At 40.1% G+C, this 18,163-nt stretch overlaps 1 long non-coding RNA gene across 1 annotated transcript; it reads left to right on the forward strand.

The window, feature by feature from the left end:
• The first annotated feature begins 10,898 nt into the window (after window positions 1-10,898).
• On the forward strand, window positions 10,899-17,928 carry LOC118352437 (uncharacterized). Its single transcript, XR_004809596.2, has 3 exons — window positions 10,899-11,086; window positions 15,825-16,601; window positions 17,570-17,928. It is a non-coding gene; the product is annotated as an uncharacterized LOC118352437 (long non-coding RNA).
• The last annotated feature ends 235 nt before the right edge of the window (window positions 17,929-18,163 follow it).

Raw genomic sequence — 18,163 nt, forward strand, 5'->3', positions numbered from 1 at the left:
AATGTTTTTAAAGGATGCATAGCAGAATTCATAAACCCTTATTTCAGAGATGGGGAAAAGACCCACCTGTGAGCTTTCAGATCAGACCTCCTCTCCAAGCACAACTGTGCATTTCTCTTAGTCCCTTTCCTTAAACGAGTTTCCATAACCTCAGGTAATAAACCAGTGATACAGTTTACCAACCTCACTAGTCAGTAATTCTGATAAGTCTACGTAATGAACACCTTAAAAAAGACAAACACAAACACAAAAACAAAACTATGTTTTTTGATATGACTAGTGCAGGAAATTCTAAGATTGATTACTGAGTGCTTACTGATACTGGTATTTACATCAACTTATCACTAATTAAATGCTCTTGGTCAAAGAGTGCTGCCTAATGTATTAAAATTTGTGGCAGATTCCCAAGGGATTAAGAGGGATATTCACACACTGTCAGACTTACAGAAGAATGAGGATGGAATTATGACTAGTACTCAAATCCACCTGAGGTGAGCAAACACCAGTGGAAAGGCTTAAAAATGCTGAGCACAGACAGGAAAAAAACAGGGGAATTAAGACAGATTGGTTCAAATGATCTACACACACACACACACATAGATTTTTATAACTAAATTTCCACACAAATTTGGGCATAATTACAGCTACTTTTGCTTTAATTCACTAGAACAGTATGCATTATGTTCTACGTTTTTCTATGTTCTATGTTTTTCTACTAAAATTAGCTTAAGTAAGGATTTAGTATGAGTTGTTTCTGTTTAGACACATCCCTCCTGAATACTTATAGAGCACTACTTGTGTGTTTTTCAAACCACTTGACTTAGTGTTGATCAATATGAAACAGAGTAATATAAATTATTATTGCTTTTGCAATCAATGGTTGACTGTAAAAGATGTATTATACTTGATTGCAATTTAAACAAATGGACATAATCTACTTCTTAGTAGGGTATGCCATTCAATAGAGTTAAAATATTAGAGGCCTGTTATTAAACATATTCCTTGATAACCAGCTTTCCACCAACAGGATCACTCTATTAACACAAAACATCACAACTGCCAAGTACTAGGTTAAGTGATTGTCCTCACGATTGCTCTGAGGTCCTACAAGACCTTGTGGTCTTTCTCAAACACACAAGAAAATATCATTCATACACTATTTTAATGTCTATTATTATATTTCCTTTTTAAAATTTTATTTACTTATTCATGAGAGACACAGAGAGAGACAGAGACACAGGCAAAGGGAGAAGCAGATTCCCCGCAGGGAGCCCGATGTGGGACTCGATCCCAGGACCCTGGGACCATGCCCTGAGCCAAAGGCAGACGCTCAACCGCTGAGCCACCCAGGTGTCCCATATTTGCTTTAGAATTTGATACTTGAACTGTGATATTTATTAACTAATCAAAGTATTTCATTATTCGCTGAGGCCAAATACCAAAGAGTTGTCATATGTACTGATTATTGATCTGGTTAGTGATCTTAGGACATATATTTGTACACATGCTAAAAATTAACAATTTTTACATGCTTAGATATTCTGATTTTTTTTTTTTTGCAACTCTGGCTTATTTTTGCTTCATGGATAGATAGACATTGATACATAAACAAATGAAACCCTTCCACACCTTAAACTCAACCCAACACATGCAAACAATGTGAGGTTGCAAAGGTTTAACGGGACTCTTATTTTATGTGTTTTCTCATTTTAATAAGTGGGTATTTTAAGAAGTAAAGATGATGTTTCGATGATATATCATAGTATTTCAATAGTTCTGCCTAAATACTCAAGTTCTCCCCAAGCTTTAAAGGTAGCCAAATACAGAGAATCATGGGATAAAATGCATGTTTATGTTATGTCCTCATATAAACACTCATTACTATCTCTACACCAAGATCCCAAGTGGATTTTTTTTCTTTCTCCTGTGCTGACTTTATTTATTTATTTATTTATTTATTTATTTATTTATTCATTCATTCATTCATTCATTCATTCATTTATATTGGAGTTCAATTCGCCAACATATAGCAGTGGGTTTTGCAACTGGTTCTCAAACCTAATGCAATTATGGCACGTGCATATATATGACATACTGTAACAGGTAAGTAGGTGGATGTGAAATGGAAGAAGATGGATGGAAAAAGGGAATCAGGGTCCTGTTGCCAAAAAGTAGACATTAAATCAATGTGGTTGTCTTGTAAGTTCATTCTCACATCAACTATAAATACAGAAGAAAGGGCAGAGAGAGAAATGAAAACAGGGTATTTATACTCAAACTCCTGTCTCACAGAATCTGACCAGTCCTAGTTCTATTTCCCATTCATAGAGAGACTGAAGGAAGTCAGGAGAGAAATATCCAGGAGGACCAAAGTCTCCCTGCCCACTCCCTAAACTCAGCGTGTTGAGTTGGTTCTGTTGTGTCATATTTGGATGCCACCTCAAATTTCCTCTGTAGTTTTGATCCAATTTTTTTTTTAAGAATTAATTTGTTCATCAGAGACACAGAGAGAGAGGCAGAGACACAGGCAGAGTGAGAGAGGCAGGCTCCATGCAGGGAGCCCGACGTGGGACTCGATCCCAGGTCTCTAGGATCATGCCCTGGGCCAAAGGCAGGCGCCAAACCGCTGAGCCACCCAGGTGTCCTTCCAATTTGAATTCATGTTTCTTTGGTGGAGATTGAATCAAATTTACGTCAAAGGGAATATCAAAATATTGTGCATTTCCTGGGATCAATTCACAAATTCATAGTAAATTCATTTATTCTAATATCACCCGTTCTAGAGAGATTTTTAAGGCTCCAAACTATCACGTTATACATGGTACTTGTGGGACCTAAAAAAGTACTTGTGGGACCTAAAAAGGCTTAGGATCCCTAGAGCCCAGGTTTTAGATTTTTAATCCTCTAATATTTCCAGTACACTTATACTCTTATAGAATGAATGTTTAATTTCCAAGATCTTTATGTTATACCACAATTCAACAGTGCAATATTTGGCAAGGGTTTTTATTAGTAAGACCAAAGATATATTTACTCTATTAGCACCTCATTACTTGGAAAGAAAACTGAGTATTTTTTTTACTTATTTTAGGATTTTGCAATACTTTTTTATGGAATACATGTGAAGATCCTTTTTGTATGCCAAGCATTAATGATAATTAGTTTTTCCCAGCATCTTAATAATTAATTGCTAGCAAATTCCATTTTTTTCTTTCTTCTAACCCTCACTAATTGTTTTGCCATCAAGAGACTGCAACACAGTTGATAGGTTGTTATTGTAGTTTCTGAAGCACACAGATTTATATATGAGCATTTTCCATTGCCAATAATTTATTATTTCAACCAATATCTATTCAGCATCCACTAATGACATAATTCGTGTCTAGGCCACTTAGGGGGTACAATGGTTTAAGTTGGGCTGCTAGAATTTTGAGTTTTCGTATTAGGAAATGACATGAAGCCGTTTTCTTCAATCAGTACACAAAAAGGCAGTGGCTGTTGTGTGTGATCTGACCAATGACAAGCTATTTTAGGAATTTGGAAAAGGTTTTTTGGGGGAATTTCTTCCATTTCAGAGGAATAAAAGGGCTCTGGAGAGGTGGATAGGGAAGTTAGTTTTCAATCGCGTGTGATTATATTAGACAGAGGTGAGCAGAGAATGTGTTTTGGAGCTTTAGGTGGAAGGCTGACGGGAGAGGTGTCACCAATGGAAGGGTTTTTACAAGTGTGGGTGGTCCAGCAGAGCTAGGGATGTGAGCTCGCGGAGCAGGGGACACGGACCCAGGACACACGGGCTGCTTAGTGTTAAGGGATGCCCGTTACATCCTTTTGATAGGGAAATGTTTTAGTCAATGATGCTGTCAAATAAAGGACTTATTATTCACTAGCAAAATGATACAGAGACACAGCCTGAAGGTAAAAATGAACAGAATCTGAAGAACAGATTTCAGGGGCACCTGGGTGGCTTAGTGGTTGAGCGTCTGCTTTTGGCTCAGACCTTGATCCCAGGGTTGTGGGATCTAGTCCCACCTCAGGCTCCCCGCAGGGAGCCTGCTTCTCCCTCCGCCTATGTCTCTGTCTCTCTCTCTGTGTCTCTCATGAATAAATAAATAAAATCTTAAAAAAAAAAGAACAGATTTCATATATGCTTCCCTATTTGTCCTGTGCTGGACTGTAACTTAAATCCAAATATAAAGCCAGCGTGACAATGCTCTTTTGAGTTTGAAACTGAGATATGCAAACAGGTAAAACCAAAATGCCCTGAGTCTGTGCGCCCCACTGTCCACATCTACACTTTTCCACTGGTTTGCACATAGATGCCCACGCTGCTCTTCCCCTCAGCACATACGCGCTTGTTATTCCAAAAGGTTGTGTTTTTTTGTTTTTTTTGTTTTGTTTTGTTTTGTTTTTTCCCCATTAGGAGTTAAGGAACAACAATGCAACCTAATTTCTTATTTGTAATATTTTTTTTTTATTTTCAGATGTATATAGTCTTTAAATATCTGACTTTTTAGGAAGATATAGGAAAGCAGAATTTAAAGATGGGTTCTTTGCTCCTCATAACGTTTTTTAACATGTTGAGAGAGAATTTAAACGTTAGTCACGCTCCAACCTTGTACTTTGGAAACATCAATTATTCTAGAATAAGAAGCTTAATTATAGACAAAAATATTGTGATCAGAGAGAAACTGTGATCAAACTCCTCCTTATTCTAGCCAGGAAATAGACGTGGGAAATAAGAAATGCCTTCAATCTTATTTCTCATTCTGTGTTTTTAGTTTGTTTCGGGCTAAAGAGAAATTTCCTTGGGAGAATAAACATCAGGGTGTCCTCATTAATTCCAAAGGTAAGAAACACGGTTCAGGTAATAAAAGGGCCCAGGGCTTTTCACTGCCTGTGGCTTCTAGACACCAGACGTCCTGGACCATATTTATTGGGATAATAAGAGGCTCGTGGCACAGAAGCAGTGAAGGAAGGAGAATGTTTTCGAGATTGAAGATTTGTATCCTTTAAGTTTGTATTGCCTGCTTCTTCCACCCAGAAATGTCTGTGCCTCATAGAAGTTTAAATCCGCCTGCAGTGATATCAAAAGGAGTATTATTTATATTACTATTTTCCTCTTATGGCGCTGAAGATGTATTTGATGACTCCTTGATTCAGTAATTTGGAGCATAATTTTATATGAAATATAAATCATTCATATAATATATACATATATATATGCATGTGTGTGTATGTGTGGGTCCTAGACTTACGTGCACACATATATACCTCTGATTTACTCAGGATTCATAGCGGGTTAGAGAAGAGAGAGAACAGAGTAGACAAATGAGGAGAATCGATAATACCAGCAACCTGCCACATTTTTGATACTTATGTAGACCCCATTTTATTCTATAAATAATTTATTTGTAATGCATTCAATTAATTAATTTTATAAGGGAGTATAATAGTTTCATTTTGGAAAGTCTGGAGAGGAGAAATAAAGAAAAAGAAGCTTATTAAAATAGCCTAAAATCTTAACAGGTAGATATAGACTAATAAAAATTAGTTCATATGCTTATAACTTGTGTATGTGCGTGTATGCATGTGTGCACGCATGTGTGTTTATGTGTGTGTCTGCGTGCATGTGTGTGTGTTTGTGTGCATGCGTGTGTGGGTGTGTCTGCCTGTGTGTGTCTGCGTGCAGGTGTGTGGGTGTGTCTGTGTGTGAGCATGTATGAGCATACATGTGTGTCTGCGTGCATGTGTGTGAATGTGTTTGTGTGCATGCGTGTGTGGGTGTGTCTGTGCGCGTGTGTGCATGGGTGTCTGGGTTTGCATGCATATGTGGGTGTGTCTGCATGCGTGTATCTACGTGCAGGTGTGCGGGAGTATCTGTGTGCAAGCATGTGTGCGCATGCATGTGTGTCTGCGTGCATGTTTGGCTGCATGTGCATCTGTGTGTGTGTTTGTGTGCATGCATGTGTGGGTGTGTCTGCATGCGTGTGTGCATGCATGTGTCTGTGTGCATGTGTGTGCATGTGAAGCTGCATGTGCATGTGTGTGTGTGTTTGTGTGCATGCGTGTTTGCATGCATGCGTGTGGGTGTGTCTGCGTGCATGTGTGTGCATGTGTGTGTAGGTGTGTGGCATCCATGTGTGTGCATGCGTCTGTGTGAGTACATTCATGCGTGGGTGTGTGTTTTGAAAATAAGTCCATAATCACAGGAGTGGAACGTCCAATCCCAAGACCCTCGGTGTGTCCGCAGGGAGCCGCAGAATCTCTGCGGCTCAGCGGGGGGAGCACTGCGGGTTCAGGCTGGCGTCCGGGAGAGACGTGCAGGGAGGTGAAAGAAAGAGAAGTCCTTGTTCACATGTTGACATTGACATTATGAAAATCTAAAAGCAGACCAAAGCAGCATGCACATCACTGGAAGGCCTCAGAGGGCAGGCCCCCCACAGTCTGAGCTGGTCCCTGAGAATTGCGCCCTCTGACACCTGCTGAGGTCCTCACGGGGCCGGAGGGCCTCTGAAACTGCGGTGCCCTCAGTGACTTCCCAGGGACTTAGCTCCATCGCCAGAGGCCAGGTGACTTAGCAAGATAGCTGGGGTGCCTACCGGTACTTCAGGGGCACCCTATTTCCAGCCCAGCAGCCTGAGGTCACAAAGTGTTTTTTCTTTATTATGGTTTTACCTAATCACAGAACATCCCCTCTGCATTACCAAACCCCTAGCCACTGATGATGTTTTCCAATGCATAGAGCCCAGGTATATTCCAGAACCAGTCGACAGCAGCCTGTTCCTTCACTTGGGTATTTGCTCTAATGTTGATAATCCCAGTGGCCCTCCGACGGCGGGTCTGAACACAGTTTCCCAGTAAAGACCTACGCCAGCCTGGCTATTCTAGAAAGCACAGCTCAAAATAAGTGTGATGGTTGGGCAGCCCGGGTGGCCTAGCGGTTTAGCGCCACTTTCAGCCCAGGGTGTGATCCTGGGGACCCGGGATCGAGTCCCACGTCGGGCTCCCTGCATGGGGCCTGCTTCTCCCTCTGCCTGTGTCTCTGCCTCTCGCTCTCTCTGTGTCTCTCATGAATAGATAAATAAAATAAAAAATAAAAATAAGTGTGATGGTTAACAAAATGTATTTGAAGTATTGTACAAAGGGAAAGAAAATATCCAAAGTCCTTTAAAGCACACCTCCGTATCAGGGGCCGTGAAACCCAACAGGGTTCTGCAGTTGAGAAAGGTGACTCCTTGGGGTGGGTATCTCAACCCTCAGGAGGTGGGTGCTCTTGGTGGCATAACACCTCACGGTCCAGGCCAGAGCTCTGTCCTGGTCCTGGGTCCTGTCCAGTGTATTTACCCCACTCAGGGCAGCTCCCACAGGCATGTTTTGTCTCTGTATCGTCAGAGATAACTGTAGGAGGAATTTGCCAAACATTCACATCCTCAGGCTTACATAGGCCCACGTGCAAGACACAGTCAACTTATTCCAGACAACACCCGAAATGCCAACCCAGCACCCTATATATTTATATATATATGCAGCAGGCAGACACACACCAGCCCACACGGGGCTCCTGTGGCAGGGCAGCCCCAGCTTCCAAACCCTGTAAGGGTTCCACTTTCACAAAAGCACAGCACCAGCACATGCACAGCTTCACCCCCCGCACACTCACACACCCGTTGTGAGAACAAAGCAGACTCTCCACGCAAAAAGCGCGGAAAGAAAACAGGGAATGGGGGTCAAACCCTAAACTTTCACTGTCACAGTTTGCTGATCCATATAAAACATGCTTTATGGAAGAGAAGATTCCAGCCTATGCATGTGTTTTTTTTTTTTTTTTTTTTCACACAGTTAAGGAATCAACGTACTGGGAGGAGGGATTGGCCGCCTACCCTCATAATCGAGAAGGTTCGTTTCCAAAAGGGTGGTCTCTAGGCCTAGGAAACAGTTGCGCAACTTTATATACAATCTTTACATTTAATTTTTTTTCTTTTTTTGCTTTTTACTACGAAACACCATGATGTGTGGCTTTTCGTAGTGTTCAATATTTTATCTTCAAAATACGTTTTCGGAGTAACATAGTGAATGCACCACGCAGAGGCCTTTCCGCTGTCTCTCCATGAAGTTTAAATATTGTGAACAACTTCTCGAGTTGTCCCACGGACGCAAAAATCTCTTCCCTGGTACGTCGCTAGGCCTTAAATTTGTTCTTTGTCAAATGATCAAGCAGGAATTAAGTGCTTTGGCTGAAGCTCTTTTCCTGGTAGTGGAGCTTTATGCTTTGCAGCAGGAACTTTACCAGGCCTGAGCCTCTATTTTTCTCCTGAATTCATAATTTCCTTTGGAGGGTGAGTCAACATCCAGGATAAATGCCAACAGGTGAACTGAATACAAATGATATCACAGAGATAAAGATTACTCACTCAAATCTGGGCAAGCGTAAGATCTAGCGATCAGCATTTGGCTCTTGGTATTCATGCCCTGAAATAATATGCGGATATAAATAGTGTTCATAGATGCCAATCACATTGGTATAGAAACCAAAATGCCGTATAAAATGTGACTATGCCTTTTTGTCTTTTACTTTAAGGGACAAACACCACCACACTCCTAAAAATTTCTAAAGAATCTATATGATACCATCTTTATCAATGTTATACCCTTTAGAAAATTCAAATTTTCACCTCTCAAAATTTTTTTAAAGTTTTTTTTTTTTGAAGATTTTATTTATTTATTCACGAGAGACGCACAGAGAGAGGCAGAGATACAGGCAGAGGGAGAAGCAGGCTCCCTGTAAGGAGCTCGATGGGGGACTCGATCCCGGATCCTGAGATCACGCCATGGGCCAAAGGCAGCCGCTCAATTGTTGAGCCACCCAGGGAGGGGTCCCACCTCTCAAAAATTTTAAATAAGTATAGACTATGTGATGAGGAGAAAGTAAAACTCTTATTTTGACTCACAAATCTGAAATATACAGTCTGTCTCATATCATCTAAATAAGTTTTATTAGGCATGCAATTAACTTTTTATCTTTATTTTATTTAACATGATAGGCCATCAGCTCAAAATGATTTCCTCTGCTTACTGAGCTCAGATATTTGTGCTTCTTCCAACACTGAATCAACCTGTCTTCTTAAAGGTCAGAGTTAACCAATACATAGACTCTTGGATTCCATTTTAATGTAATCCCTGATTCTAATTTATTTGATGTCCCCATACACTTCATAATCTAATTATTATTTTCTATAAATGTGGCATCCTAGGTGGCTCGGTCAGTTAAGCGTCTGCCTTCAGCTCAGGTCCATGACCTCAGGGCCCTGGGATCGAGTCCCACATGGGGTTCCCTGCTCTGCAATGAGTCTGCTTCTCCCTCTGCTCCTCCCCTGTGTGTGCACAGAGTGTACACACTCTGTTATCTGCCTTTATCTGTCAAATAAATAAATAAAATATTTTTTTTAAAGTGTGACACCCTGCCCCCTCTTACATATCTGATATACGTTCCTTGTAAATATATGGCAGTTACATGATATACGTACGTGTGCATGAGGCCCAGTTACATGAATCATATCAGAAAATAATTCATCTAATCCTACATTAGTCTCACTTTTTAAGGGAAAATATGTCAGCTAAACACACACATAAAAATATAGCACAATTCAATTGTCATGTTAAAGAAGGTATAGCTGTCTTATCCTAACCTCAGCAAACCAGCTCTTGTTGCGCAGACAACTGCCAATTCTTGGAGAATTTCCACACGCTGTGGGTAAGAAGTGTCCTGTTAGACATGAGCAAGTCCTGTGGAGCAGCACAGGAGCGACTACAGAGCACTGCCTGGGAGATCATCCTACGGCTGTAGATGGAGGCAAGGGTGAAAGCTACCGGTTAATGACTGGGAAAGAGTCACCCCTACCACTTCCCCTCTTACAGTGCAACCAGGGATCAGCAAGGAAGTAGCATGGAGTGAGTTTACTCAGGGGAATTAATTTGCTATGACCTACAAGCTGCCCTCATCTTTTTCTATAAGGGTGACCGTGGGCAAAGCCCTTAATTTCTTTGAATCCACCTCCATGTCCCCCATTTTGAAAAAGGGAAGAGTAGAAGTTATTCATTCCCAGGACTGCTAAGATGACTATATAATTGACTACTACTGTCAATCAAATCCTCCAGTGACAGGTGTCAAAGTAAACATTTCATCAAACAGCAAACAACAAGTAGAGAAGGTTTTCCATTCAAGGTTATTGTGATAGGAGAACGAGGCCAGATTGGGGTCTGAACTCAACTCTCTGGGAAGAGGGTGGAAACTTTCTAGCTTTCTTGGTGATGGGATTTCTTTTTTCTTTTCTTTTCTTTCTTTTTTTTTTTTTGGTGATGGGATTTCAAAGGGACATCCTAGGATCCTTGAGAAAGACAGTCGTGGGCTGTAAAACTGACAAGATGTTTTTTAAAGACTTACTTCTTGAAGGGGAAGAGGAAGAGTTTACAAGTTTTTTTAAGTAAATGGTCTCAGAAAAAGGGAGGGGAGGCACCTCATTGATTGGGACACAGGTTCTATGGTGGCTAGAGTGAGAAAGAAGTTGAGGTGGAGACAAGTTTAACCAAGCTGAGGGGAATGGGAAGCCCCCTTGGTCACAGGTAATCAGCAGGCACTCAATCAGTGCAGACTGCTATTACTACTATGGTTACAGCCACTTCTGATATGGCTACAACGGTCACTCATAAAGACATCCAGCCTTTTGTAGCATTTTCAGGAACATACACAACTCTATCTGATTTGTTTGTCTTCCCGCTTCACTCTGTACAGAAGGTCTCTTCCATGACCACATTCCATCAACCAAAATTCTGCATTCCATGGAGCCTAGAAAATTCAGTTTAACTACCAGTATGGACTGAACTGCCTCCATGGTCCCTACCCATGTGCACAAGTCCTAACATCCAAGGTGATGGTATTTGGAAGTGGGGCTTTGGGGAAGTGATTAGGTCTCCAAGAGGTCATGACAATGGGGCCCTGGTGATGAAATTGGGGTCTTTATGAGAGAGTCTGCTCACTGTCCTTCCCTGCCATGTGAGGGCCCAGGAAGAGGGTGAGGAGCCACCACAGGTAAGAGAGGAAGAGGACCTTCCTGAAAACCCAGCCCTGCTGGCACCCCAACCCCAGGCTTTCAGCTCCAGAACTTCTCTGGTTGAAGCTACCGTAGTTTATGTCTATGGTGTTCTGTTAAGGCAGCCCCAGCAGGATGATACAACTGGCCACTCCAGAGAAGTCTTTCCCAATCTCCTCAGATCGAAACACGACAATATCAATGTTGTTAGTGGTGCTGTTACAAGGACTAGTAAGGCAATGGGAAGGACAACCACTTACAGGTGTTTCCTGCATACTGGGAACTGTTTGAGGCACTTTGGACCTATTTCTCACTTACTCCTCATAACAATTTTGTATGACAAGTGTTCCTTTTATCAATAATTTACAAATGTGCAGAGTTTCAACATGGTTAAATAATGGGGTATATAGAAAATTCTGATTTCTCTGAATTATAATATGTTTTATATATATATATGTTGATTCCCTTATAGTATTATTGCTACCCCATCAGACTTTACCTTAGGATTTTTAACTATTTTCAATAGTTGCCAGCCGTTTAAGATAAAAAGATGAATATACAACACAAACGTCTTGAGGTGACTCAGATAACCTTGTGATCAAAGAGAATCGGAGACCTGTGAGCACTGTCAGCAATAGGAATACAGAGTGATGGGGGAAATGGCCATCTGGCCAGCATCTGTGCTCTCGATGAGGCTATTGAGTTGCACGCATTGTGTCCTCAACTATTGAAATTACTCCATTGTTGGAATAACAGAAAAAAAAAATAAAAGCAGAGCAAAATGCACAAATTATTTTTGTACATATTGTATAATCATTTTTATACATATTGTAACTCTTTCATTTTCAGATAGGACAGGAAAGTGCAAAGACCTCAAAAATAATTAGATGAAAATTACACATTATTCAGTTAATAAAGTCATAAAAATATAGCAAGAAAATGAGTTGGAAAATAAGTTTGGTGAATTTATTCATACATTATAAAGGATTACATTATAAAGGATTCATACATTATAAAGAATTGTTAAAAAGAGATGGAAATTTAATAATTGTCAATTTAAGGTAAAAGCTACAATGGTGTAGCATGCGCACCTGGGAAATTTAATGACTTCATTACCAGCCTGACCAAATGTCACCTGGGAACTACTATAACCATACTGCATATTGTTAATGGTCACCCAGTACAAGGACTCAAGGTAAACAAGGAGGCAGAGTGTGTAGGGATTCACAGCCTGGATGTGCTAACACTTTTGGAAACTGTTTAGCATAACCTGCTGAAGTTGAATAAAAACCTCTTCAGTAGCACAGATATGCACATAACAGAAATAAAAACACAAATTCATGTAAAATATGCACAGTAATATTTACATCAGCAATATTAATGTTAACCAAAAATGGGAGGAAATCTAAAAGCATATCCACAGTAATAGAGTTAAATGTTTTGGCACAGTCATAAAAACGGAATGTAAGAGGTGTCTCATTGAATATGCTAGTAATTAGTCATGTGTAGCTATTTAAATTTTCAAGAATTAAAATTAAAAGCTAAGTCATTCTGTCTACTAACCACACTTCAAGGGCTCAACCAATAGCCATGGGTCACTAGCGGTTGACACATGGAGAGTGCCCCTATAGAAAATGTCTATTATTGCAAAATAGTCTGTTCAAGAGTGTTGCTTATAGCAAAGAAAATAAAAGCATTATTATGTACTTTCATAAAAATCTCACAAAAACGATGAGCTAAAACATTTAGATGTGGGGTGACTGAGTGATGCAGTAGAGTGAGTATCTGACTCTTGGTTTCAGCTCAGGTCAGATCTCAGGGTCGTGAGATTGAGCCCGCGTCCTTACAGTGTCTCCTTCCCTCTGTTCCTCTTGCCTGTGCTCACTCACTCTCTTAAAATAAATAAATCTTTTTTAAAATATAAAATAATAGATTTAAAATTATATACTGTAAAAAATATATACTGTATGGTTATAATTATTTTTTTAAGAAACTCAGGTTGTTTTATAATAGGACTGGACAATTTAGCCAGTTCATCTCAGGGGCAGGATATGAAAGTTTTAGCTCCTCTACATCGTAGCCAACACTTGGTATGCTCAGTCTTTATTTTTAGTCATTCCAAGATAATCAGATATACAATGTGCAAATGTTTCTACTTCCTAAGGTCCATTAATTTTCATATACAGTATGTGGTTTGAATCAATGTTTTTCTTTTTTTTTTTAATATGGACATCTAGTGGTTTGTAGCAATGGCTAGCCTTCTTCCACGTGATCACTCAGTGCTTTTCACTTCTGTAAAAAAATCAGTTGACATATTTACTAGGTCCTAAGACTCGACTTTATTAGATATGTTCTGCCTACAGCCACCATATTAGAAATGTGATTTACTTTCAAGACGTATAGGGGCAGACGGGCAGGGAGGTAGGTAAATGTATAACTAGACACATCAGTACATTTGGAAAACTGTTAACGGCTGGAGAGTCTGGGGGGAAAGGTCCAGGTGTTTTCTGGACAATACTGTCACATTTTCATGCATTCACAGTTGGTCACACTAAAGAGCTAAATGACAAGAAAAAAAAAATTCTAAAACTACTGTGATTTTGCACGTAACAGTAACTTTTTACATAAGGAAGGGATGATTCCAAACTTGGTAAGGTATAGTTACTTAGTTACTTTATAAACCCGTTGATACTATTTTTAAAATTTTATTTATTTATTAGAGAAAGATAGAGAGAGGGCACACGTGTACACGCAGTGGGGAGGGGCCGAGGGAGAGCGAGAAGCAGACTCCCACCTGAGCAGGGAGCCCGACGTAGGACTTGATCCCAGGACTGCTGGGATCATGACCTGAGCCAAAGGCAGATGCTTCACCAAGTGAGCCACCCAGTGCCCCAATGCTATTTTTAAATGTTTGGAAGCGGCATGGGAAGAGTACATTTTAAAAGCTTATATTGACCATATATTCAAATAAATATTTGATCTCATGTCATGACTATCATTGACATAGATTTACATGTTGACATATTTATTGTTAAATGACTAATATTATATATGCTATTTTTCTAAAAAGTGAACACAATTCATGAAGTAACAGGTTTTCAACAATTCAGTATCTTCAAGGTTTTTTCTTTTTTCTTTCTTTTTTTTTTTTGCAATACTCATATTCCTACGAGAGACGTTAAATCTATATTCTAATTTCACGGCACAAAAGCACGGACATTGTGAGTGGGTACTGCATTCATGAGACCATCAATTCCAATCTTGAGATTGTTTCACAAAGAAGATGGGTTCTCTTTCCTTATACTGGCTTTGCAGATCATACCAGCCCTCAATTATTTTCTAGTACACTATAGAGTCTCAAAAAGTCTAAATAATGACCTGAATTCTAATGACCTTCAAATTTGACCTATCTGTATACAAAAAGAACAAGCTTGATTTGTATTTTTGTTCTTTCTGTCTATATAACACTGACACCCATATAGTGTGTTGCTATTAGAATTTAAGAAAGATTAATAATTATTCTTTTGTTGTTGTGTCAGAAAAAAATATTTCCAGTATCTTCCTGGAAATCCTACTATTCGAACTTATCAAAAGTCTTGTTGTTTCAATTTGCCAAAACCATGTGCTGAAGAGCAACGGGAAGTTTTAGAGATCTCTAAAATTGGGTTATTGTAAAGAAAAATCCTAAGGAGATACTAAATATAAATACTAAGCCAATTTATTTATACTTTCCCCAAATTGTTGACTGGGTTTTACCCAGTAATCTGAATATCCACATCTAAACACTAGATCGGAGAGAGGAATGGTCACAAAGATATGGTTATTGCTAAGCCTGTTGATTATTTTACAACAACTTGGGGAAATGTAACATTTAACCTCTTTTGTTCACTCAGCATCAGAGTAGTCATGAGCACCCAGAAAAGTGGTCATTCTGCTCAGGAATAATATCAGAAACCAAATGAAATGATTTTTAAAAAATGAATGAGGAGAACGATTTGGAGAATAATGTTTTATGTAGTCAGATAATGCTCTATAACCGTATCTTACATGAGCATTGAAAATATAGCTTGGAACAGGGGCAAATTAGTGTTTTCAGGAATGGAATGTATAAGGACTTGATAAGCATAATTATCATCTGTTTAAAAAAAGGAAAGAAAGGGAATTTAACTAAAAATGGTAAGTACAGGCACAGTGATTATAGCCAGCAAACACTTGGTACTGAAGTCTTTCATAGTCTAGACAGTTTTTAGGCATACTTCTATTTTAATGACTACAGTTTAACTTTTAATGATTAAGTATAAGAACAGAACAAATTGGCAGTTGATATTTTCAATAATAAATCAGTTTAAAGAATAAGCAAATTTATGGAACACCTTACTCGAATGTATTTTTTAAAAATATTTTATTTATTTATTCATGAGAGACACAGAGGGAGGCAGAGACCCAGGCAGAGGGAGAAGCAGGCTCCATGCAGGGAGCCCGACATGGGACTCGATCCCGGGACCCTGGGGTCACTCCCTGAGCCAAAGGCAGACGCTCAATCCCTGAGCCACCCAGGTGCCCCTGAATATGTTTTTGCAAAGCTTTTCATATACTGATATACCTAAGGTCACAAAAGTGCTCCCGTAAGACTTATTTAAAACTTTAAATCATAGAGTTGAAATAGTCTGGTCCTGAGTTAAATAAAAATATTCTCATGAGACAAATGACTCTTTTTTTTTTCTTTTTTGGCCTCAGAATATTTATCCTCTGAAATGCTGTGAGTTTTTTAAGTGAACACACTGCCGGAGGAGCTGGTTAGGACTCACAGCACTGTGGAGCCCAGTGTACAGAGAGCTGCCCCACACCCCGGCCCTGCACACAAAGCCTCCCGCGCTGCAACACCCCCCAGAAGACTGCTGCTTTGTCACAACCCATGGGCCAGGACTGGCATCATTATCACCAATGGCCGGTAGCAGACACCTGTGTTCCCTCCTATACAGTCTGTGGGGTTGAACATCTGTCAAGACACACGTGCACCCTTACCATGTCCTACAGAACCTAACCCTGTGCTTTGCCCTGTTATCCCTCCCTCCCCAGCCCCTGCCATTCACTGGTCTTTTACCGTCCCCACCACTGCATGTCTTCCAGGAGGTCACATAGTTGAGATGCACAGATCTTCCCAGGCTTCCTTCCTTCCTGAGCCGGAAATTCCTGCGTGACTTCCCCTGTATGGAGGCACCGCTGAATCACCTGCTAACCTCCTGAAGACTGTCTTCCAAGTCTTGGCAATTCTGACAAAAGGCTGCATAATTATGACAAAAGTCATAATCCGTATGCAGACTCCGCATGGACATGTTTCCAACTCCTTCAGGAGGTGCCAAAGAGCACTGTCGCTGGATTGTGCGGCAAGTGTCTTCCCAAGTGGCTGCACCACGTTGCTTTCCAAACCAGCAGCCAGGGAGAGTCCCCTTGGTCCCCCATCCCCTATAGGGCTCGCTGTGCTCAGCATTCGGACATTTGCCCCCATGCTAGGTGAGTAGTGAGACTTTCTTTTGAAAAATACTTTGGATACCTTCTAAAATTGAGTAGAAACCCCCCACCTCCAAAAAAAAATTAGTATCCTTGATGATGGAGTATTTCTACCCATTATCTAGCACAGAAACACACTGGCAAACGTGTCCAGTCTCCTTCCTTGTACTTTCTGTAGAACGTAACATGTAGAGCATTTTTATTTTCCTTCCTTCCTTTTCCTTTCATTTTTTTTTTTAATAACCTGAAACTTTTGCTTGAAATAAGATAGCCAGTCTCTACCCACACAGCAGTTTACTGTGGGAGTCGTGGACCCTGACTTTGAACAAGCGCCCTGGTGGCCTAGGCAGTGTGACCTGACTCTGGGCCTCCTCGGTCTACACCACTCACTCTCAGAGTCCTGGAACGCTGGAAATGATTACACGGGAAGGGCCCCTAGAGGTAAAAAGCACATAAGGGAGATTGGCGAAGATACTCTTGAAAATTGATGAGGGATGTAAGCACCATACTTCTGGACAGAAAGGAGATTTTAGAATCGGATTTGTAAGTCTGTAAATACTTTAGACATCTGGCTTTGGAAGGGAAAACAATCTGACTTTCCAAATTCTCTCTCAACTGTCCAATCACATATGCCAAGTGGTTGGATTTCAGACAGAAGCTCAAAGCTGACATTCTCTTCGGTAATAATTAGGCATAAGTCATACCAATTTCCCAGTGATTTCTCAGATTGTTCGTTCTTCCTCTTTTTAACCCACAAGAGTTCCTATTTTTTATGGAAAGGAAAATGGATCCATTTTTTCAAATCCTAAAAACAACTTGAGGAATGCATTGCTGTCATCGCTTTCCTGAGGCTGATTTGTATAACATGTACTTCCTGGCTTCCTTTTTTTTTTTTTTTTCCCCCAAAATCTCTCTTTGGATTACAAAGCAGATACTCTTTTTTTTTTTTTTTTTTTTTTTTTACAAAGCAGATACTCTTAAGTTTATGTCATCTCTTTGAACTTATGAAGCTTATTACTGCTCCTGGGCATGGAAAATTTGTACAGAGGAATGGATGCGCTTTGGAGAGCCCGGGTTTAACTTGGAGCACTACCATTCATCGGCTCTACCATGCTGAACCATCAGATTTCGTGAGTAACGATCCTTTCACGTGCAAACATGAAGGTTGCAGTTTCCATCTCACTATCCTTGTCACTTTGCTAGGACTATCGATGGAGATAAAAGCATAGTGTGAACTCTTCAGAGTCACCTGCACATCAGAGGATAAAGAGTAGGGACGATGAGGAACATAAGGAGTGGTCACTTCACTTGTAGTTTCAAGGTCAAAGTGCTCAGGCAATTTGTTGTTATTTGTTTTTTTTTTTTGTTTGTTTTGTTTTGTTTTAACAATTTATTTATTTATTTATTTATTTATTTATTTATTTATTTATTTGAGACAAAGAGAAAGAGAGGCAGAGACATGGGCAGAGGGAGAAGCAGGCTCCATGCAGGGAGCCCGATGTGGGACTCGATCCCAGGACCCCACCATCACGCCCTGAGCTGAAGGCAAAAGTTCAACCGCTGAA

This window comes from Canis lupus, chromosome 26 (assembly GCF_003254725.2).
Source record: "Canis lupus dingo isolate Sandy chromosome 26, ASM325472v2, whole genome shotgun sequence".
NCBI classification, from domain to species: domain Eukaryota; kingdom Metazoa; phylum Chordata; class Mammalia; order Carnivora; family Canidae; genus Canis; species Canis lupus.